Here is a 22,863-nt window from a genome sequence, read left to right on the forward strand (position 1 = left end):
TTTTCACAAAACTCGAACAAAATATTTTTTTTTTTGTCTTTTTGCCATTTCTTGGGCCACTCCTGTGGCATATGGAGTTTCCCAGGCTAGGGGGTCTAATCGGAGCTGTAGCTGCCAGCCTACGCCAGAGCCACAGCAATGCGGGATCCGAGCCGCGTGTGCAACCTACACCACAGCTCACGGCAACACCAGATCATTAACCCACTGAGCAAGGGCAGGGATCGAACCCGCAACCTCATGGTTCCTAGTCAGAATTGTTAACCTCTGCACCACGACGGGAATTCCCAAACAAAATATTTTAAAGTTTGTTTGGAAGCACTAAAGACCCAGAATAGCCAAAGACATCCTGAAAAAGAAAAATGCAGCTGGAGGAATCAGGCTCCCTGACTTCAGACTCTACTACAAAGGTACAGTCATCAAAACCATATGGTACTGGCACAAAGGCAGAAATTTAGATCCGTGGAGAAGGATAGAAAGCCCAGAGTTAAACTCACGCACCTACAGCCAACTCATCTATGACAAAGGAGGCAAGAATATACAATGGAGAAAGGACAGCCTGTTCAAGAAGTGGTGCTGGGAAAACTGGACAGCCACATGGAAAAGAAGGAAATTAGAATACTCCCTAACACCATACCCAAAAATAAACTCCAAATGGATTAAAGACCTAGATATAAGACCAGATACTATAAAACTCTTAGAGGAAAACATAGGCCAAACACTCTCTGACATAAATGACAGCAACATCTTCTCAGATCCACCTCTTAGAGTATCGACAGTAAAAACAAAAATAAACAAATAGGACTTAATCAAACTTAAAAGTTTCTGCACAGCAAAGGAAACCCTAAACAAAACGAAAAGACAACCCACAGAATGGGAAAAAAATCTTTGCAAATGAATTGACTGACAAGGGATTCATCTCCAAAATTTATAAACACCTCCTACCGCTCCATATCAAAAAAACAAACAACCCCATCAAAAAATGGGCAGAAAATATAAACAGACAATTCTCCAAGGAAGACATATGGATGGCCAAAAAACACATGAAAAGATGTTCAATATCACTCATTATTAGAGAAATGCAAATCAAAACCACTAGGAGTTACCACCTTACACTGGCCACAATGGCCATCATCCAAAAGTCTACAAACAATAAGTGCTGGAGAGGGTGTCTAGAAAAAGGAACCCTAGTACACTGTTGGTGGGATTGTAAATTGGTGCAACCACTGTGGAAAACACTATGGAGAGTCCTCGGAAAACTAAACATAGAACTACCATTTGATCCAGCAATCCCATTCCTGGGCATCTATCCAGAGAAAACCACAACTTGCAAAGAAACGTTTACCCCGATGTTCACTGCAACACTATTTGCAATAGCCACGATATGGAAACAACCTAAATATCCATCGACAGAGGTGTAGCTAATGATGATATGGTCCACATACATAATGGAGTAATCCTCAGCCATTAAAAGGAAGGAAATACCAACATTTTTAGCAACATGGATGGACCTAGAAATTAGCATGCTAAGGGAAGTCAGCCATACAATGAGACACCAACATCAAATGCTTTCACTGACATGTGGAATCTGAAAAAAGGACAGACTGAACTTCTTTGCAGAACAGATGCTGACTCACAGACATTGAAAAACCTATGGTCTCCAAAGGAGACAGTTTGAGGGGTGGGGGGATGCGCTGGGGTTGTGGGATGGAAATCCTATAGAACTGGATTGTGATGATCATTGTACAACTATAAATGTAATAAATTCATTGAGTAATTAAAAAATAAATAAATAAAATTTAAAAAATCTAAAAATAGGGAGTTCCCGCTGTGGCGCAGCAGAAACAAATTCGACTAGTATCCATGAGGGTGGGGGTTCAGTCCCTGGCCTCACTCAGTGGGTCAGGGATCTGGTGATGCCATTTAGGTTGGCTCGGATCTGGCGTTGCTGTGGCTGTGGCATAGGCTAGCACCCTTAGCTCCAATTTGACTCCTAGTTTGGGAACTTCCATATGCAGTGGGTGTGGCCCTACAAAGCAAAAAAAAAAAAAAAAAAAAAAAATCTACAAATATATGTCGCTTTCAAGAGACTAGTCTAAACACTTAAGATAGGTGGAAAGTAAAAGGATAGAAAAATACATCATGCAAACATTAGCCGAAACAAAGATGGTATAGCTAAATTAGTTTCAGACAAAACAGACATCAAAGAAAAAGCATGACTAGAGTTAAAAGAGTCACTTCAAGAATGAAAAAATGGGGAAGTTCCCTCTGGTACAGCGAGTTAAGGATCTGGTGTTGTCTCTGTAGTGATGCATGTTCAATCCCCGGCTTGGCACAGTGGATTAAAGGATCCAGCATTGCTGCAGCCTGGGAACTTTTATACGCCACGGGCGCAGACCAAAAAAAAAAAAAAAGGAACGATAAAATGTTTAACTCACCAGAACAACATAATTAAATTTATATGCACTTGACATCATGGCCTCAAACTACATTTAGAGGAAAAGTTGACAGAACTACTAGGAGAAATATGCATATGTTAATACCACAGTGGTAGACTTTAAGATATCTCTCAGTAGTTTAAAGAAAAAGCAAAAAGAAAAATCAATAAAGACAATACAACATAATTAACTAACTTGATCAATGGGAATAAACAGAACACTGCGAAATATATTCTTTTCTTTATGTATTTACAAAAACTGAACACATGCTAGGTAATGAAGATCTCAAGAAATTTTTTTATTTTTATTTTTTTTATTTATTTTTTGTCTTTTTGCTATTTCTTGGGCCGCTCCCATGGCACATGGAGGTTCCCAGGCCAGGGGTTGAATCGGAGCTGTAGCCACTGGCCTACGCCAGAGCCACAGCAACACAGGATCCGAGCTGCGTCTGCAACCCACACCACAGCTCACGGCAACTCTGGATCGTTAACCCACTGAGCAAGGGCAGGGACCGAACCCGCAACCTCATGGTTCCTAGTCGGATTCGTTAACCACTGCGCCACGACGGGAATTCCAAGAAACTTTTTTAAAAAGTCACTAAAAGAAAGTTCTCCAAGCCAGAAAACAATTAGAAAATACACAGAAAATTCTTATATTACTGGAAATTAAGAAATACACTTATATACAATGGAATACTACTCCTCCATAAAAAGAATGAAATAATGCTATTTGCAGCAATATAGATAGACCTAGAGATTATCATACTAAGCGAATTTAGACAGTGAAAGATAAACATCATGTACCACTTATAGGTAGAATCTAAAAAAAGGATATGAATGAACTTACTTGCAGAAGAGAAACAGACTCACACACTTTGATAACAAATTTATGGTTACCAAAGGGGAAAGCTTCAGGGGAGGGGTGGACCTGGGGTTTGGGACTGGCATATGTACACTGTGGTATATGGAATGAGTGGCCAACAGGGCCCTGCTGTATAGCACAGGGAACTCTACCTAATATTCTGTGATAATCTGTATGGGAAAAGAATCTGAAAAAGAATGGATGTATGTATATGCATAACTGAATCATTTTATTGTAGAGCAGAAATTACCACAACCTTGTAAATCAACTATATTCCAATAAAACTTTTAAAAATAAAAAAACTCCACATAGTTGAGAAAATTAATATTTCAAGTTAAAAAAAAAAGACATATATATGTGGAGTTTCCATGTGGTTCAGCTAGTTAGGGATCCAGTGTTGTCACTGCAGTAGCTTGGGTTGCTGCTGTCGTGCGGGTTCAATCCTCAGCCCAAGAATTTTCACATGCCACAGGCGCAACCAAAAAAAAAAAAGAGAGAGAGAAATACATGTCTAAATAACCCATTGATCAAAGAAGAAGTTATAATGGATATTAGGAAATGTTGTGAAGTTATAATTAAATTATTACATATCAAAAATTATGGGATACAGGAGTTCCCGTTGTGGCACAGCAGAAACGAATCCGACTAGGAACCAGGATGTTTCGGGTTCGATCCCTAGCCTCACTCAGTGGGTTAGGGATCCAGTGTTGCCGTGAGCTGTGGTGTAGGTTGTAGACGCAGCTCGGATCTGCCATGGCTGTGGCGCAGGCTGGAGGCTATGCGTGAATTAGACCCCTAGCCTGGGAACCTCCATATGTCGCAGGTTAAGCCCTAAAAAAGACACAAAGAAAAAAAAATTATGAAACACAAGTAAAACAATACTTGAAAATGAAATGTATAGTTTTAACTGCATATGTTAGGAAGGAAATAAAGGTGCAAATTAATACCTAACTACCCCCCATTAAGAAGTTAGAAAAATACGAAGTTCCCATGAGGTGCAGAAGGTTAAGGATCTAGCGCTGCCACAGCTGTAGTGCAAGTTGCAGCCAAAAGTAAATAAATAAACAAAACTGACAAGCCCTTAAAACAGATACCACAGAAATACAAAGGATAAGAGACTACAATAAGCAATTATACACCAACAAATTGGACAACCTGGAAGAAATGAATAAATTCCTACAAACATACAAACTTCCAAGAATGAATCATGAAAAATCAGAAAATTTGAACACATCAATTACTATGAAGGAGATTGAATCGGTAACAAAATCACCCAACAAACATGAGTCCAAGACCAAACAGCTTTACCAGTGAATTCTACCAAACATTCAAAGAATTAATACAAATCCTTCCCAAACTCCTCTGAAAATTAGGAGAGGAAACTTTCAAGCTCATTTTATAAGGCCAGCATTAGGCTAATATCACAACTAGACAAGGATAACATAAGGAAAGAAAATTACAGGCCAGTATCCTTGATGAACATAGATGAACTCAACAAAAGACTAGCAAAGCGAGGAGTTCCCATTGTGGCTCAGCAGTAACAAACCCAACCAATATCCATGAGGACACAGGTTCAATCCCTGGCCCCGTTCAGTGAATGGCTCAAGGATCTGGCCATGAGCTATGGTGGAGGTCACAGAGACGGCTCAGATCTGGGGTTGCTGTGGCTGTGGCATAGGCCAGCAGGTGCAGCCCTGACTTGATCCCCTAGCCTGGGAACCTCCATATGTCACAGTTGCTACTGTTAAAAAAAAGAAAAGAAAAACATTAATTTGGAAATATATATGTATTCCCATGTTCACTGCAGCATTATTTATAATAGTTAAAATATGGAAACAACCTAAGTATCCATCAATGGATGAAAGGATAAAGGAAGCTGTGGTATGTATACACAATGGAATTTTATTCAGCCTTAAAAAAGAAAGAAATATTGCCATTTGTGACCAGAAGGATGGACCTCGAGGGCATTATAGTAAGTGAAAAAAGTCAGAGAAAGAAAACATCATATGATCACTCTTATATGCACAATCTTTGAAAAAAAAAGCTTATAGACACAGAAAACAGATTTGTGACTGCAAGAGGTGGAGGTAGAAGAAATGGGTTAATTGGGGATTTTTTTGTTTTTTTTTGTCCATGCCCATGGCATGTGGAAGTTCCTGGGCTAGGGATCAAACCCATGACACAGCAGTGACCCAAGCCACTGAAGTGACACCATTGGATCCTTAAGCTTAAATAAATTTAATAAGAAATAAAAGAAAGAGGAGTTCCCGTCGTGGCAGAGTGGTTAACGAATCTGACTAGGAACCATGAGGTTGCAGGTTCGGTCCCTGCCCTTGTTCAGTGGGTTAACAGTCTGGCGTTGCCGTGAGCTGTGGTGTAGGTTGCAGACTCGGCTCAGATCCTGTGTTGCTGTGGCTCTGGCGTAGGCTGGTGGCTATGGCTCCGATTAGACCCCTAGCCTGGGAACTTCCATATGCCACGGGAGCGGCCCAAGAAATAGCAAAAAGACAAAAATAAATAAATAAATAAATAAATAAATAAATAAAAGAACAGGCATATTCTTTAATTCATTTTACAAGGCCACAAAAACTGGACAAGAAAACAAAATTAGAGGCCAATCTCATTCAAGAACAAAAATACAAAATTCCTATATAAAGGAAAATGTGATAATTACCAATTAGGTTTATTCCTGGAATGTAAAGCTGATTTAGCATTAGGAAATCAATCAATAAAATTTGATTTAAGGAGCAAAATAATATCACATTAAGAGTAGGAGGAGTTCCCGTCGTGGCACAGCGGAAACGAATCTGACTAGGAACTATGAGGTTGCAGGTTCGATCCCTGGCCTCACTCAGTGGGTTAAGGATCCGGCGTTGCCATGAGTTGTGGTGTAGGTCACAGATGCAGCTCGGGTTTGGCATTGCTGTGGCTCTGGTGTAGGCAGAGGCTACAGCTGCAATTAGACCCCTAGCCCGGGAACTTCCATATGCCTCGGGTGCAGCCCTAAAAGGACAAAAGAAAAAAAAAAAAAAAAAGAGTAGGGGAGTTCCCGTCGTGGCGCAGTGGTTAACGAATCCGACTAGGAACCATGAGGTTGTGGGTTCGGTTCCTGCCCTTGCTCAGTGGGTTAACGATCTGGCGTTGCCGTGAGCTGTGGTGTAGGTTGCAGACACAGCTCAGATCCTGCATTGCTGTGGCTGTGGAGTAGGCCAGTGGCTACAGCTCCGATTAGACCCCTGGCCTGGGAACCTCCATATGCCGCGGGAGTGGCCCAAAGAAATAGCAAAAAAAAGACAAAAAAAAAAAAAAGAGTAGGAAAAGCATTTGGTAAAATCCAGTACCATTCATGATATAAGCTCTTACCAAACTAAGAACAGAATGAAACACTTTACTAGAGTAACTGGGAAAAAATTATACCAAGTATCATTTTTAGTGAAAAAATGTCAGAGTTCCCGGTGGCCTAGCAGTTAAGGATTCGGCACTGTCACTGCTGTGGCTTGGGTTCAATCTCTGGTCCGGGAACATGCCAAAGGTGTGGCCAAAAAAGAGAGAAATGTTTAAAGTTTTCCCTTTGAAAACAGAAACAGACAATAAATAGTGCAATCTATTACAACTTCTATTCACTTAGATTACATTATAACCTAAGCACTAGTCAACACAGAAACAAAGGTATAAGAATTTGAAAGGAAAAAGCAAGAGTCTAAACATAAATTACTAAAAGTAATAAACGTTTAGCACAATTGCTAGATACAAGGTTGATATGTAAAAGTCCACTGTAATTTTATAAACAAAATGAAGTCTACAAAAAGTTATGTCAAAAAGTATCAAAACATCCAAATTGGAAGAGAAGAGGTAAAACTGTCACTATATGCAGATAACACGATACTATATACAGAAAACCCTAAGGACTCCACACAAAAACTACTCAAACTGATCAACGAACTCAGCAAAGTAGCAGGATACAAGATTAACACTCAAAAATCAGTTGCATTTCTGTATACTAGCAATGAAATATTAGAAAAGGAATACAAAAACACAATACCTTTTAAAACTGCACCCCCAAAAAATCAAATACCTAGGAATCAACCTGACCAAGCAAGTCAAAGACTTAGATCCTGAGAACTATAAAACATTAATCAAGGAAATTAAAGAGGATTCAAACTGGAAAGATATTCCATGCTCCTAGGTTGGAAAATTAGTATCATAAAAATGGCCACACTACCCAAAGCAATCTACAGATTCAATGCAATCCCTATCAAATTACCCATTATATTTTTCAAAGAACCAGAACCAACAATCCAAAAATTTATATGGAACCACAAAAGACCCAGAATTGCCAAAGCAATCCTGAGAAACAAAAACCAAGCAGGGGGCATAACTCTCCCAGACTTCAGGCAATATTACAAAGCTACAGTAATCAAGACAGCATAGTACTGGTACCAAAACAGACACACAGACCAATGGAGCAGAATAGAGAACCCAGAAATAAAACCAGACAACTACAGTCAATTAATCTTTTTCAAAGGAGGCAAGAATATAAAATGGGAAAAAGACAGTTTTTTCATCAACTGGTGCTGGGAAAACTGGACAGTTTCATGTAAATCAATGAAAGTGGAACACACCCTCACACCATGCACAAAAATAAAGTCAAAATGGCTTAAAGACTTAAACATAAGACACCATAAAACTCCTAGAAGAGAGCATAGGCAGAACATTCTGACATCAACCATGCAAATGTTTTCTTAGATCAGATTCCCAAGGCAACAGAATAAAAGCAAAAATAAACCAATGGGACCTAATCAAACTGACAAGCCTTTGCATAGCAAAGGAAATCATAAAAAAAAACCAAAAAAACAACTTACAGAATGGGAGAAAATAGTTTCAAATGATGCAACTGACAAGGGCTTAATCTCTAAAATATACAAACAACTTACAGAACTCAATAGCAAACAAACAAACAAACAAACAAACCCAACAACCCAATTGAAAAACAGGCAAAAGACCTGAATAGATATTTCTCCAAAGAAGATATACAGATGGCCAACAGGTACATGAAAAAATGCTCAACATCACTAATTATTAGAGAAATGTGAATCAAAAGTACTCTGAGGTACCACTTCACACCTGTCAGAACGGCCACCATTAATAAGTCAACAAATAACAAATGCTAGAGAGGGTGTAGAGAAAAGGGTACCCTCTTACGCTGTTGGTGGGAATGTAAATTGGTACAAACACTATGAAAAAAAGTATGGAGGTATCTCAGAAAACTAAACATAGTACTACCATATGATTCAGCAATCCCATTCCTGGGCATGCATCTGGACAAAACTTTCCTTGAAAAAGATACATGCATCCATGTGTTCACTGCAGCACTATTCACAACAGCCAAGACATGGAAACAACCTAAATGTCCATAGATGGATAAATGGATTAAGAAGTTGTGGTATATATACACAAGGGAATACAACTCAGCCATAAGAAAAAGAACAAAACAATGCCATCTGCACCAAAAGGGATGGAACTAGAGACTCTCATACTAAGTGAAGTCAGTCAGAAAGAGAAAGACAGTAGCTCCTGTCATGGCTCAGTGGTTAACAAATGTGACCAGGAACCATGAGGGTGGGGTTTGATCCCTGGCCTTGCTCAATGGGTTAAGGATCTGGCATTGCCATGTAGGTCACAGATGTGGCTTGGATCTGGCGTTGCTGTGGCGCAGGCTGGCAGCTACGGCTCCAGTTGGACTCCTAGCCTGGGAACCTCCATATGCCACGGGTATGGCCCTAGAAAAGACAAAAAGACCAAAAAAAAAAAAAAAAAAAAAAGTAAAAGGCAAATACCATATGATATCACTTATATCTGGAATCTAATATACTGCATAAATGAACCTTACCACAGAAAAGAAACTCATGGACTTGGAGAACAGACTTGCGGTTGCCAAGGCAGAGGGGGAGGGAGTGGGATGGACTAGGAGTCTGGGGTTAAGAGATGCAACCTATTGGAGTTCCCATCGTGGCTCAGTGGTTAATGAATCTGATAAGTATCCAGGAAGACTCGGTTCGATCCTTGGCCTTGTTCAGTGGGTTAAAGATCTGGCACTGCTGTGAGCTGTGGTGTAGGTTGCAGACGCAGCTCGGATCCCACAATGCTGTGGCTGTGGTGTAAGCTGTCAGCTACAGCTCCAATTCGACCCCCAACCTGGGATCCTCCATATGCCGCAGGTGCGGCCCTTAAAAAAGACAAAAAAAAAAAAAAAAAAAGAGAGAGAGAGAGATGCAAACTATTGCATTTGGAGTGGATAAGCAATGAGATTCTGCTGTATAGCACAAGGAACGATATCTAGTCACTTGTGACTGAACATAATGGAGGATAATGTGAGAAAAAGAATGTATATGTATGTGTGACTGGGTCACTTTGCTGTACAGTAGAAACTGACAAAACACTAAATCAACTATAATGGAAAAAATAAAAATCAGGGGAGTTCCCGTTGTGGCACAGTGGTTAACGAATCCGAGTAGGAACCATGAGGTTGCGGGTTTGGTCCCTGCCCTTGCTCAGTGGGTTAAGGATCCGGTGTTGCCGTGAGCTGTGGTGTAGGTCGCAGACGAGGCTCGGATCCTGTGTTGCTGTGGCTGTGGTGTAGGCTGGCAGCTACAGCTCCGATTGGACCCCAGCCTGGGAACCTCCATATGTCGCAGAAGTGGCCCAAGAAATGGCAAAAAGACCAAAAAAAAAAAAAAAAAAGACGGTTTAAAAAAAATTTAAAAAAATAAATAAAAATCATTAAAAAATAAACAGAATAAGAAAAAAATCAAATATATACGAATAAAACTCTCAAAAGTTATGATGTTTTCGAAGAAAATTACATTCTGAGAAAAATTAAAAAGACCTAAATAAATGGAGTGGTATATCATATTCAAGAATTAGAAAGCAATATGATAAAGATATCAATTCCTCCTAAAATGCAAATTCAATCAAAATCCATCAATATTTTGTGTCATTGTATGTGTGATATGTAAGAAATTCCAAGATGATACTAAAATTCATATAAATGTGCAAAGGGCCAAGAATAGCCAAGATGCTCTCAAAGGTGGAAGAATCTGTTCTACTGACCATCAGGATTTACAATAAAGCTATAGTAAAGGAAACAGTGTGGTATCAGTGCAAAGGCCAGGGCAATAGAACACTCGAGAAACACACCACAGAGAGATAGCTTATTCCTGACAATAGTAGGGAAAAGAGAGTGTGCTGGGAAAATTAGCCCTCCATGTGGGAAAAAATAATACTGCCCTCTTCTTCACACAATGCACAAAAACCAATTTCAGGTTGATGTTGGACCCATATGTAAAAGCCAAAACAATAAGGCTTCTGAAAAATGAGAGACAATATCTTTAATACCTTGGGACAAAAAAGGATATTTTAAACTGAAAGTGATGCCTAGTTTAAACATAAAGGAAAATACTGATAAATCAGATTACATTACAAATAAGAATTCTGATATCAAAAGACACATTAAAAATGAAAAAGCACACCCTTGCTCAAATTTCTAGCATACAGTAAAGAACTACTACAAATCAGCAAGTCAAAATAGGCAAGGAAGGGAGTTCCTTCGTGGCCTAGTGGGTTAGGGATTTGGCTTTGTCACCGCTCACAGGAACACCAACACCAGATCCTTAACCCACTGAGCAAGGCCAGGGAACTTCCACATGTCTGAGGCACAGCCAAAATAAAAGGAAGGAGGGAGGGGGGTGGCAAGGAAGTACATGACATGTTCCTGAAGGAATTCCACCAAAAACAGTTATAAAAGTACAAACTTCAATCACCTAGATCTAGTTATAAATACTGACACTTTCCCTGGATTTACAGAGTAAAAGGTTTTTACTACATATTAACATTTAAAAAAAAGTTTACAGATGACCATATTAAAATAAGGCAGTTTCCTCACTCTAGTCATAACTCTAAAATAATATGTATCATTGAAAAAGTCCTGTTTAACAATCTTTGCCTACTCCAAAGTCCCAAAGACATTCTCCAAAAACTGAGATCTACCTACATATCCATCAACAACAGAATGATACATAGTGATACACTCACACAATAAAATACAAGCAGTAATGAGAATAGTCAAAAACTATATACAATATACATAAATCTCACATTTATAATGCTGTACAAGAGAGTACAGTAGGATTCCATTAATATGAAATACAAAAGTAGGCAAAGGTAATCTTTTCTTTTGTGTCTTTTTTCTTTTCAGGGCCCCATCCTCGGCATATAGTGGTTTTGAGGCTAGGGGTCCAATCAGAGCTGTAGCCGCTGGCCTACACTGCAGCTCACAGCAACGCCAGATCCTTAACCCACTGAGTGAGGTCAGGGATCGAACCCTCGTCCTCATGTACACTAGTCAGGTTCGTTAACCACTGAGCCACAATGGAACTCTGGCAAAGGTAATCTTTGATGTTAAAAGTCAGGGAAATGGTTGGGGGATAGCTAAGTGATCAAAAGGGCACACAAAGGGGCTTCTAAGTGGCTAGTAACGTTCACTTTTTGATTTGGCTGCTGGTACAAAAGTTATGTTCAATGTGTGAAAATCCATTAAACTCTTCGCTACTGATGTGTACTTTTTGCATATACGTTAAATTTTAATACTTTTTTTTTTGTCTTTTTGCCTTTTCTGGGGTTGCTCCTGCAGCATATGGAGGTTCCCAGGCTAGGGGTCCAATCGGAGCTGCAGCTGCCAGCCTACACCACAGCCATAGCAATGTGGGATCTGAGCCACGTTTTGCCACCTACACCACAGCTCACGGCAACGCCAGATCCTTAACCCACTGTGCAAGGCCAGGGATCGAACCTGCGACCTCATGGTTCCTAGTTGGATTCATTAACCACTGAGCCACGACGGGAACTCCTTAATACATTTTTTAAGTGTGAAGGAGTATCTGTTTCTCAAAATTGATTAGGGGATATGAGAGCAAAAAGCCTGAAATCTACTGCTTCAAGTCAAAGCACAGAAATTAAATAACAAAAACTTAAAAAGCAAGTATTAGACAACATGCTAATAACTAAAAAATACTGATAGTTTTGTCAAACAGAGACTCTCAAGCATACAATAACATTCGTTTGAAACTATGTGAACCCCAAAAGATAAACTGATTTACATCTAGATTTAGTGACTAATATTGATACATAAAGATTCAAGACAAGCAGCTTAACACAGAGTTCCATACCACCCTGGGGGCCTATGTTTGACTCTATACTCACAGCCCCGCAGCATCAGGAGGAAGGTGCTTGTCATGGATGCTTCATCCATCATGCAGCACCAATGGAAGCACATTTGTCTTCCAGAATACTGTGCCTTAGGAACGCTTTAGAATCTGAACTTTTTAAGACAGACCTAATGATGGGCCAATTTTATAGATATCACTTTCATTAGTTGCACTGAAAAGGTTTTTGTAAATTTTTTGCTCAAAATTTTTTAAACATAGTTAACTCTGGACTAGGGGTACATTCTTACAGAATAAACAGTTTTCAAAACTTTTTTTTTTTAAAAGACAAGCAGCTTAATCTTATAGGTTTTTATTAAATAAGAAGGTTTTTTCAGGAGTTCCCGTTGTGGCTCAGCAGTTAACGAACCTGACTAGCATCCATGAGAATGCAGGTTCGATCCCTGGCCTCGATCAGTGGGTTAAGGTTCTGACATTGAGTGAGCTGTGGTGTAGGTCGCAGATGCGGCTCGGATCTGGCGTTGCTGTGGCTATGGCTATGGCCATCAGCTACAGCTCTGATTCAACCCCTAGCCTGGGAACCTCCATATGCCGCAGGTGTGGCCTTAAAGAGCAAAAAAAAAAAACCTTTCAAATCTCATAAATGAACAGATCCACACATCTAGTCAAATCTCCTAATTTTACAAAGAAACCAAGGTCCTTTCAGGTTGGGTGATTTGTCCAAGGTCATAAGCAGCTCTTGATAAGCAGAACAATCTAAGTTATTTAATTAAGTTCACACCACTCCCAATTTTCTGTAAGTTCTAGGGGGTTTCCACCCACCAAAAGTGTGTGTTTACTGGCAGTTTCCCTCAATACATACCATATTCAACTGAAACATTTTCATCCAAATGTTACCAACTCAAAATTAATTTCTTTGCCATCCGTTTAATAGCCAAAAGCTATTTCTGGGGCAGAAAAGATAAGATTTTCTAAAGTAAAGTTCATGATATGCAACCTAACAGATAACTTTCTGATGACTAAATGATGACCATGACATCAAACTTAAGGCCTATGTGATAATTTGGAATGACAATGGCACCTGTAGCATATGGCACCCCTGAAAAAGGCAAAAAAAAAAAATCCATGACCACAAACTGAAGACAATACATATAAACAAATGTGCTAAATTAGTAATAAATTATTGTACTAAATTAATATTAACTTCTCCATCAGAATTTTAAGTACTAAAAAACTTTCTCCAATTCATTCAGTTAGCTTCTATATTCCATACAAAGTATGCTTTTTATGCCTTTTTTTTTTTTTTTTTTTTTAAGGGCCGGACCCACGGCGTATGGAGGTTCCCAGGCTAGGGGTCGAATCAGAGCTACAGCTGCCGGCCTACGCCACAGCCACAGCCATACAGGATCCGAGCCACGTCAACAACCTACACCACAGCTCATGGCAATGCCAGATCCTTAACCCACTGAGCAAGGCCAGGGATGGAACCTGCAACCTCATGATTCCTAGTCGGATTCATTTCTACTGTGCCACGATGGGAACTCCTCCTTTTTATATATCTTTAATATTTTGAAAAGAATGTCTTGTCATTCTGAAGCTAAATGCACTGAAAGTGAACAGTACACAAAACAACCCATTTAGTCTTGTTGAAAAATGTTTTTTTCTTTTTTGGTTGAGCCTATGTCATGCGGAAGTTTCCAGGGCCAGGGATCAAACCTGTACCACAGCAGCAACAACAGTGGATCCTTAAATGCTATACCACCAGAGAACTCCAAAACATATTTTTAAATTATAAAAATGCCTTAGTCTCCACCCTATCACCAAAGCATTCTTTCCTCTATCATAGGACTCTCTCTTTTAATTTCAAACTATAAACTTTAGTGCCAAGATGAATCCCTGAACTTGCCATCCACAGGGGAAATACCTGCCCTCATGAGGACCTGCAGAAAGCTTAAACCAGAAAATGGTTTTGTGACCACAGAAACTTATCCACTAAAGATTAAAAAATGACCTAGCAACTAAATGCAACATGGTGTCCTTGATTGGATGCTAGAACTGAAAAGGGCATTAATGGGAAAACTAGTGAAATCAAACAAAATTGTAGTTTGGCTAACAGTAATATGCCAATGTTAACATCTTAGTTTTGACAAATGTACCATGGTTATGTATACGTGGGTGAATGGTATATGGGAACTCTACTAATTTTTGCCTATTTAAAAAGAAATGACTTACAAGGAACTACCGAAAGTCAAAAAGTTTGTACCTCAATTATGACCCAATCAAATGTCCAGTCAGTATCTTCAAGCCATGTGTCTCCACATTCCTAAAAGGCCTAAAAAGAGGATGGAGGCACGTTCACAGAAGGGATTCTTTATTCTTTTTTTAATTTTTTTTTTTGGCCACACGCGAGGCACGTGGATGCTCCCAGGTTAGGGACTGAACCCACACCATAGCTTCGACAACACCAGATCCTTAACCCAATGCACCACAAAGGAACTTCCAGAGGGACTCTTTAAATGCTACCTATTTCTCCAATATTAGTAAATAAAATAAACCCCAGAAAAGCCTCCAAAAAAAAAAAAAGATGCTTACTTTAAGCAGGGATGAAAATGAAAAGTTATAAAGGGAGGAAATTAATCCTTTTCAAGTACAAGAGATATGGGCAGTGGACAGTCAACTAGAGAAGGGTATTCCAGCAGTCTTATAACAGTTACACTTAATATTACATATAAAACAGGAGTTCCCACTGTGGTGCAGCAGGTTAAGGATTTGGCATTGTCTCTGCAGCAGCTCAGGTCACTGCTGAGATGCAAGGTCAATCCCAGCCGGGCACAATGGATTGAAGATCCAGAGTTGCTGCAGCTGTGGCTCAGAATGAATCCCTGGCTTAGGAACTTCCATATGCCACAGATGTGGCTAAAAAAATAAAATAATAATAATATCCATAACATATATTTAATTATTTATTTTGCTTTTTTTTTTTTTTTAGGGCCACAGCTGCAGAAAATGTAAGTTCCCAGGCTAGGGGTCAAATTGGAGCTACAGCTGCTGGCCTACACCACAGTCACATCAACACAGGATCCAGGAGTTCCCGTCATGGCTCAGTGGTTAACAAATCCGACTAGGAACCATGAGGCTGCGGGTTCAATCCCTGGCCTCACTCAGGGGGTTAAGGATCCAGCATTGCTGTGAGCTGTGGTGTAGGTCACAGACGCGGCTCCGATCCCGAGTTGCTGTGGCTCTGGCATAGGCCAGCGGCTACAGCTCTGATTAGACCCCTAGCCTGTAACCTCCATATGCCGAGGGTGCAGCCCTAGAAAAGGCAAAAAAAAAAAAAAAAAAAAAAAAAAAACCCCACAGGATCTGAACCGCAAGCTGCATTTGGGACCTACACTACAGCTCACAGCAATGCCTGATTCCCAACCCACTGAGCGAGGCCAGGGATCGATCTCGCAACCGTATGGACACTAGTCAGAATCATTTCCGCTGTGCCACAATGGGAAATATTATATATATATTACATTTCTTATGCACTTACCAATGGTTCAGGTGCTGTGGTGATTTTATTTGTTTTTGGCTGCATCCATGGCATGCAGAAGTTCCAGGGCCAGGGATCAAACCCATACCATAGCAGTAACCAGAGCCACAGCAGAGACAATGCCAATTCCTTAACCTGCTGAGCCACCATGGAACTCCCAGGTGCTGTTTTAAGTACTTTAAGTGTGTGTAAATATGTGTATAAATATATGTCTTACACACACACACACACACATATATATATACACACACACACACACATGTATATAGAAAACCCTCGCAAGAACCTTACATCTACATTTTAGATATGAGAAGTTCTGTAAGCATTAGAACAGAGATTTGAGGGCAATGACAACACCATACAGCCTTTTGAAGAGCCAAGCCTGGGAAAAGCTCTTGCCTTCTACAGACCAGGTCCTACTACTCACCCTGTCCTTAGCCTCTAGCAGAGAAAAAAGCCCTCTGCCCAAGGCTTGGGAGTCCTTGCTAGAACTGCGAAGGAATGTGACCCCACTACTCCATCTTCAAGATTGTGTTTATAATCTTTCAGTACCTGATGCACTCAGTGCATATTCTCGTTGAAACACTGTTATACATAGAAGCTAGTTTGGTAGTACTATCAGTCTGCAAATTCAGATATGCTGGGCTGGCCTGGGAATCTGAAGGCCATATGTGAAACTATTTCTGTGGAAAAACAGTGCTGACTTCTAAAAAGAAAGTCTTATAATTATTTAGAAATTAAGGCTCCATCTACACAGATTATGGCCTTATAGATGCCAAGATAGTTAACCAAATTTTAATAAAGAACCTGTGGTTACTCGAATAATCCAGTTTTCCTCATAATGTCAAAGTGGCACAATTCCTTAAACCTAACATAATAGAAATGGTGTTATTGAAAACAATTAGCTTAATATTTTATGTACTTCCTACACTATGGCCAATTTTGGATGCATCCAACAACTAATACACTTGTCTCCTTGGCCCTCCCAAAACCTTGCATTTAAAAACTACTACCCGGAGTTCCTGTCATTGCTCAGTGGTTAATGAATCTGACTAGGAACCATGAGGTTGCGGGTGTGATCCCTGGCCCTGCTCAGTGGGTTAAGGATCCGGCATTGCCGTGCGCTGTGGTGTAGGTCACAGACATGGCTCGGATCCCATGTTGCTATGGCTCTGGCGCAGGCCAGCAGCTACGGCTGTGATTAGACCCCTAACCTGGGAACCTCCATATGCTAGGGGTGCGGCCCTAGAAAAGGCAAAAAAACAAAAAGTAAAATAAATAAAATAAAAACTACTACCAAATAAATATATTTTCACACACACATATGAACAGAATAGCTATCATATCAGAACATAGTTAAAGTAGTAATAGCAGCATTAATAATGATGCTGACGAAGTAATAATAATAAAACGAACTACCTCTTTTTGAGCATTTACCATTGCTAGGCATGGTCTATATACTATACATTCTCTGGCTCATTTAGTCTTCATGAAAATCTTATGAGGTAGTCATTACACTATTTCAATTTCAAAAATGAGGAAACAGGTCAGAGATTAAGCAACTTTCCCAAGATCACACAGCTAGTTAGTGTCAAAAGTAAGATTTGAACATTTGAGCATTTTACCCCTGGAGATTATATTTTTAACCAATGCAATCTCCGTGTAATTAAATAATTTGTAAACTGCTAAAATAATCAAAGGGCACTTCCTCAAATTCATTTTTAAGACAAAAGTGGTTTGGAGACCAAAAAAAAAAAAAAAAGGCTTGTCTTGCCTTTTATTAGGAATATGTTCAACCAAGCTAAGACTGAACATATTTATGGATAACAAATTTTAAATGCATTTGCTTCACTTTTATCACTTTGAAATCCCTCACTGAATTGTTTGAACAATACAAACGTTGGTAACAGCTTGTTACTTCAACAAAAACCTAATAAAACTTTATTTTAAAATCTTTTGATAAAAAAATACACTGCCCATTTTAAGTAAACTTGGGTAAAATAGCTGCAAGAATTCCAATACCCTTGAAAAGTTTCAAAACAGCAGCAAGAAGTAGCGGAACAAGATATTCCTTTTGTGACAAAGAAAAACTCTGTTCTTTCCACAACACTGTAACACCTGCTCTAACAACAAACATTAACAGGGGATAGACTGAACTTCAACTGTATTTCAAAACCTGCGCCTAAATTCAGAAATTCTTCACTGACCATCTAAAAAGGCTATCAGTTTATCTCCCAGAAGAGCCATCTGATCCACATAGTACGCATCACTTTGGAAAGCTAAAAGTGTACTCCCTACTATCCCAGTGAGTAACAAAAAGCACTCAACCCCCAAGAGCTTCTGAGGCACAAGCTGGCTTTTTTTTTTTTTTAATCATCTACTAGAACCTCAGAACTTGCCTTCCCAGGAAACAAAGATAGCCAGGTTTCCAACCTGGTCCACTGAAGCTTAAACACTCATAAGTTATTTTATTATAACTCATAAGTTATTTTATTATACAGAAGTATAATAAAATACCGAACCTGCATGGGCAATATTTCTTTGGGAAAACCCATTTAGCATTCGACTTAGAATAAAAGCAACTATCCCTGCTCCACTCTGCTTTGGAAGTAAAAAAAGAATTCTTCACTCCCCTAACTGGGAGTCTGAGCTCCCCTAGGACCACAGGCCTAGGCTTCCATGATCAAAGCCCAGCAGGAGGAAAGGAATGAAAGAGGATGGTGGGCAGCATATTAGGCTTCAAACAAAAAGGCAGAGCTGCAGTGGAGGGAGATCAAGGGATGAAGAAGGCAAGAAAGGATGAAGGATGGGAGGGCAGCTAAAAGGAGCAAGGAAAAAGTGTGGGGGTTGGGGAGGGCTGCAGAAGAAGATAAGGGAACCATGGCTGCTCCTGCAGCAGATGGAGTCTCTTACAAACCTTCCGCCTCAATGCTCAGGAGAGAGGAGGAAAAGAAAGAGAAACAACTGCCTCCCTCACTCTGACTACTTTGCAAGGAAAATCGAAGTGGGTTAGAGGGTCTTGTCTAGGTCCCTCTTGAGCTCCTAGAGCACTTAGAGGAATTTCGGTTGCCTTCCTTGTTGTCATTCACTCTGTCAAAGAATTCAGTGTCAACTAAGAACTAAGGGACGGCTCCAGGTACCAGTAGAACAGTGTCAGAAAGAGAGGACGGAAAGGTGAGACATTTGAAGCAGGAGGGAAGTGGAATGTTGGGGGGTCAAATTAATACAATTGTTAATGAATTAAACTACAGTAAATGTTCTTAAACATTTAGGATTTACTCCTTTTGATAGTTTCAAACATTTCATCGGGGCTATTTCACTTTCAGACAAATTAACATTTCTGGTCATGGTAATAAACCAAGGTTTATTATGCAGAAAGTATGAAAATAAACTTCTAAAAAAACGTGAGACAATTTCCTGGTGCCTTTTTATATAGTGGCAATATAAATCATTTCAAAAAGGCTTTTTTATTTACCTGGTGACCACTCAGTTACATTATCATTTGTTGATTTCTGCATCCCCAACAGCCCAAATATCATAAGTAATTACCTTCACAAATAAGGATATAGTTAACCCCTTCTTGGAAGTATAACTATTAGGAAAAACTTGCTCATTCATCACCAAACATTGCCCATGAGGACTTCAAGGTATTTTATTTCAAGCAAAGCTCCAAACTCTGTAAGACAAATGCAGATGGGTCCTGAAGGAGACAGGACTTTTTCCTCCAGCCCCATATGCCCATGTTTCCAGAACTTCTAGCCAGGCATAATTAATTTGACAGGTAAACCTAACCAAATGACCTGCTAGAGGATGAGTGCACTTAGCATTCTTTCTTTTTTCTTTCTTTAAAGTTCATCTTTCAGTGGCTACTCTTTCAGTTGAACTCTCTTTTGAACAGATATAATGCCCAGATAAGCAAGTTCAGCAGCACATCAAAGATGTAAGAGCTGAGACCAGTGGGGCTCAAAAGGGACCAACTGCCATGGAATGGCAAGACAGTTTCCACTGTTACACCAACATCTCAGATACAGCCTGGAAAGGTCTTTCACTCTCTAGCCCCATGAAAGATTGGATCCCAGAACAGCTGCCATATTTTCTACAAACCACAAACTGGTCCAAAACCTCTGTACTACATTAAAGAAAAGAAAAACAGCATCTGTTATCAAATATTCCACTTGCTGGAGAAGGTAGGTGGGTGAATGAGGAGGTGGGTGGGTATGTGTGTGTAAACCTCCAAGTTATGATAAAGCAAATTAAAATCCATATAGTTTGTATTTTATTTTAGTAATGTAATTTGAAAAACTACTCAGGACCAGAATAAACAAAATGTTTGATCTCTTAAGTGTCCTGGGCATGATGAAAGGAAGGCAAAGTTATTGACAACATCTGAATTTCAGATAGGTCACTACTGGCTATTAGGAATCCTCACTAATCAGCAGATGTTCCTCACTAAAATGTTACCTCTGGCTAGAAGATGGACACATTTGAAAAGAAAAGAAAAAAAAAACCCAGAGACTACCTTCAGCCAAGGACACAGAAAGCTTTCGAGATTACCGAAAGAAATAAAAGATTTCTTTGTAACAAAAATTTCCATTTTCATAAAATTTGTATTCATCGGCACACACACTTAAGCAGAGTATAGTAGAAAAAGCACATATTCTAGAATCAGACACACATGAGTTTGAGCTCTGGCTCCACAACTTCCCAGCTATATGACCTGCTTAGGCAAGTTACTAAAGAATACTGGAGGTTAGTGTCGTTATCTGTACAACAGGGATAACACTATCTTTAGCACAGGGTAGCTATGAGATTAATGCAAACATACATAACCCACCAAGCCCAGTGCCTGAATACTCAACATTAGCTCTTTTTACTCCAACACAAACTGTAGAGAGTGTGCTGACAGTGTGTTAAAAAAAAATGTGGAAAAAAATTCAGAGTGACAGAACACAGATTATTATGTTCTGTCAAATGTTAAGATGAAAATCACTTATGTAATATTTACTTTCATTAAAGTCTTTCCCTTGATTAAGTGGGGTGGGGGAGTTGGGTGGAACTAAAACTGAAAAACTTCACATCACACATTAGTTTAAAATTATGTGTATATGTTTGCATTCTTCCAGTATTCATAAAAAGACGCTATTACAAAACTAAACCATTGGTGATGATGTCTAATAATATGAAAAATTGAATTCTCCTCTCAAAAGCCCTTTCTTAATCAAAATGTTTGTTCCTTCTTACTAATGTTCTATTATTGTAAAACATTTGCAAAGCAAAAAAATAAATCCCCTTATCCTTCCAAAATGAAAAAGTGTGTAAAAGAAGCTAGTCTGTTAAATTGTTCTTTCCCATTCATACCTGTTCTTTTACAAACCACAATACAGCACGTGCCAAAATTACTGTCTGATTGACAAATGTCAATTAAGAACACATGGAATTGACAAGCCCTGTCTGGACGAAAGGTGACAAGTTTTCTCAAGCAACTTAAATAAAATACGTTTCAGTAAAGACAGAAATGCTTTGCATCAAGTTTAAACTTCTGGCTTTATATTCAGCTTACTTAGTAACCCACCTCGAACCGCATCCCAGAACCCCAAATCCTGCTTGCAGGCACTTTAATGAGCTGGCACACAGTACTAACTATAGAACTCCAACTGGAAATAATTCTAATCTGTTGTTGGACCTCAGAGGACAGCTTGTATGATCTTCTTCAAACGAACGACATTTTCGCCTTACTCCACACCTGCCAAAAACCACTTACAAACCTCTTCCAGAGCAATTATTACTATTACTACCACCTTCCCCACGTCACTCAACGCCCTCAACAACCCCAACCTGGGTGTTGGTAATCTTCATTCCCAAACGCTTTGGCAGTCCACAGAGGTTCACTCTTTACAATGCCCAGGGTCCGGCGAGGAAGGACACCATTCCCTCTTCTCGGGGTGCGGAGGGGGGCCCAAAGTCAACCCAGCCCCCGGCCACTCCCTCTCTCCTCGGCCTCCTGGGGCGTCCAGGGCAGGCGCGGGCGCGCCAGGCCCTGCGCAGACCTCCCGCAGCCCCGCAGTTCCCGGAGTCCGCCGCAGCCTCAGCCCCAGACCGATCCAGTACCCCGCGACACCCGCAGTCCGGCACACGCCCACGCCCACGCGCACTGCCCGGGAGCGGGGTCAACGGGACGACCCCAGGGGCCACCCCCGACGCTCCAGCCCGGGCAGGTGCCGGGCCTCCTCGCGGACACTCACCTGGCAGCCGCTGCTTCCCGTCTGCCGCTGCCGCCGCCTAGCCCTCACACCAGACTCTTGCTCCCGCGGGGGGTCCGGGTCCGGCGCCGTTTCCCCGCCCGACCCCCCTTGGGTGCGTGCAGCTCGGGGCCCGAATCCGGTGAGAGCTGCTGCTGCCGCCGCCGCTGCCGCCGTCGCCGCCGCCGCTGCCACCGCCGCCGCCGCCGCCCCCGCCCCCTTTCCTCCCTCCTCCCTCAGTCGGCCCCTCCCACCGAGGCCCGCCTCGTATTTCCTGGATCCGGTCTCAGCAAGAGCTTGGCAAGCGAACCTCCGGCTTCAGGGCTCCCGTCGAGCGCCGTCGCTCGCCAGGCACAAAGATGGCGATCTCGCGAGGCTTCCCCCGACAGCAACCGGAGGGCGGGGCCCACAGGAAAGGCGGTCAATGAGGGTACCCTGAGCTGGCTGCAGAGCAAACGCTATCCCATATCGGAAATGGGCATCATGTTACAGAGAAAGTTACTGCGCCTGCGCGCGGGCGGACGAGTACGCATGCCTGAACAGCCCCTGAAATAGGATCCAGTTCTCCG

The 22,863-nt window shown here is 40.7% G+C and overlaps 1 protein-coding gene across 3 annotated transcripts in view; it reads right to left on the minus strand.

Moving 5' to 3' along the window:
* Nucleotides 1–22,496, minus strand: part of TAB3 (TGF-beta activated kinase 1 and MAP3K7 binding protein 3) — a 96,493-nt gene extending 73,997 nt beyond the window's left edge. For 2 of the 3 annotated variants that reach the window (XM_021080829.1, XM_021080831.1), the window contains exon 1: nt 22,298–22,496. The gene's annotated coding sequence lies outside the window, so the exon portion shown is untranslated. The remainder of the gene's footprint in view (nt 1–22,297) is intronic. The other variant, XM_021080830.1, reaches the window with a different exon arrangement.

This window comes from Sus scrofa, chromosome X (genome assembly GCF_000003025.6).
Source record: "Sus scrofa isolate TJ Tabasco breed Duroc chromosome X, Sscrofa11.1, whole genome shotgun sequence".
Taxonomy (NCBI): domain Eukaryota; kingdom Metazoa; phylum Chordata; class Mammalia; order Artiodactyla; family Suidae; genus Sus; species Sus scrofa.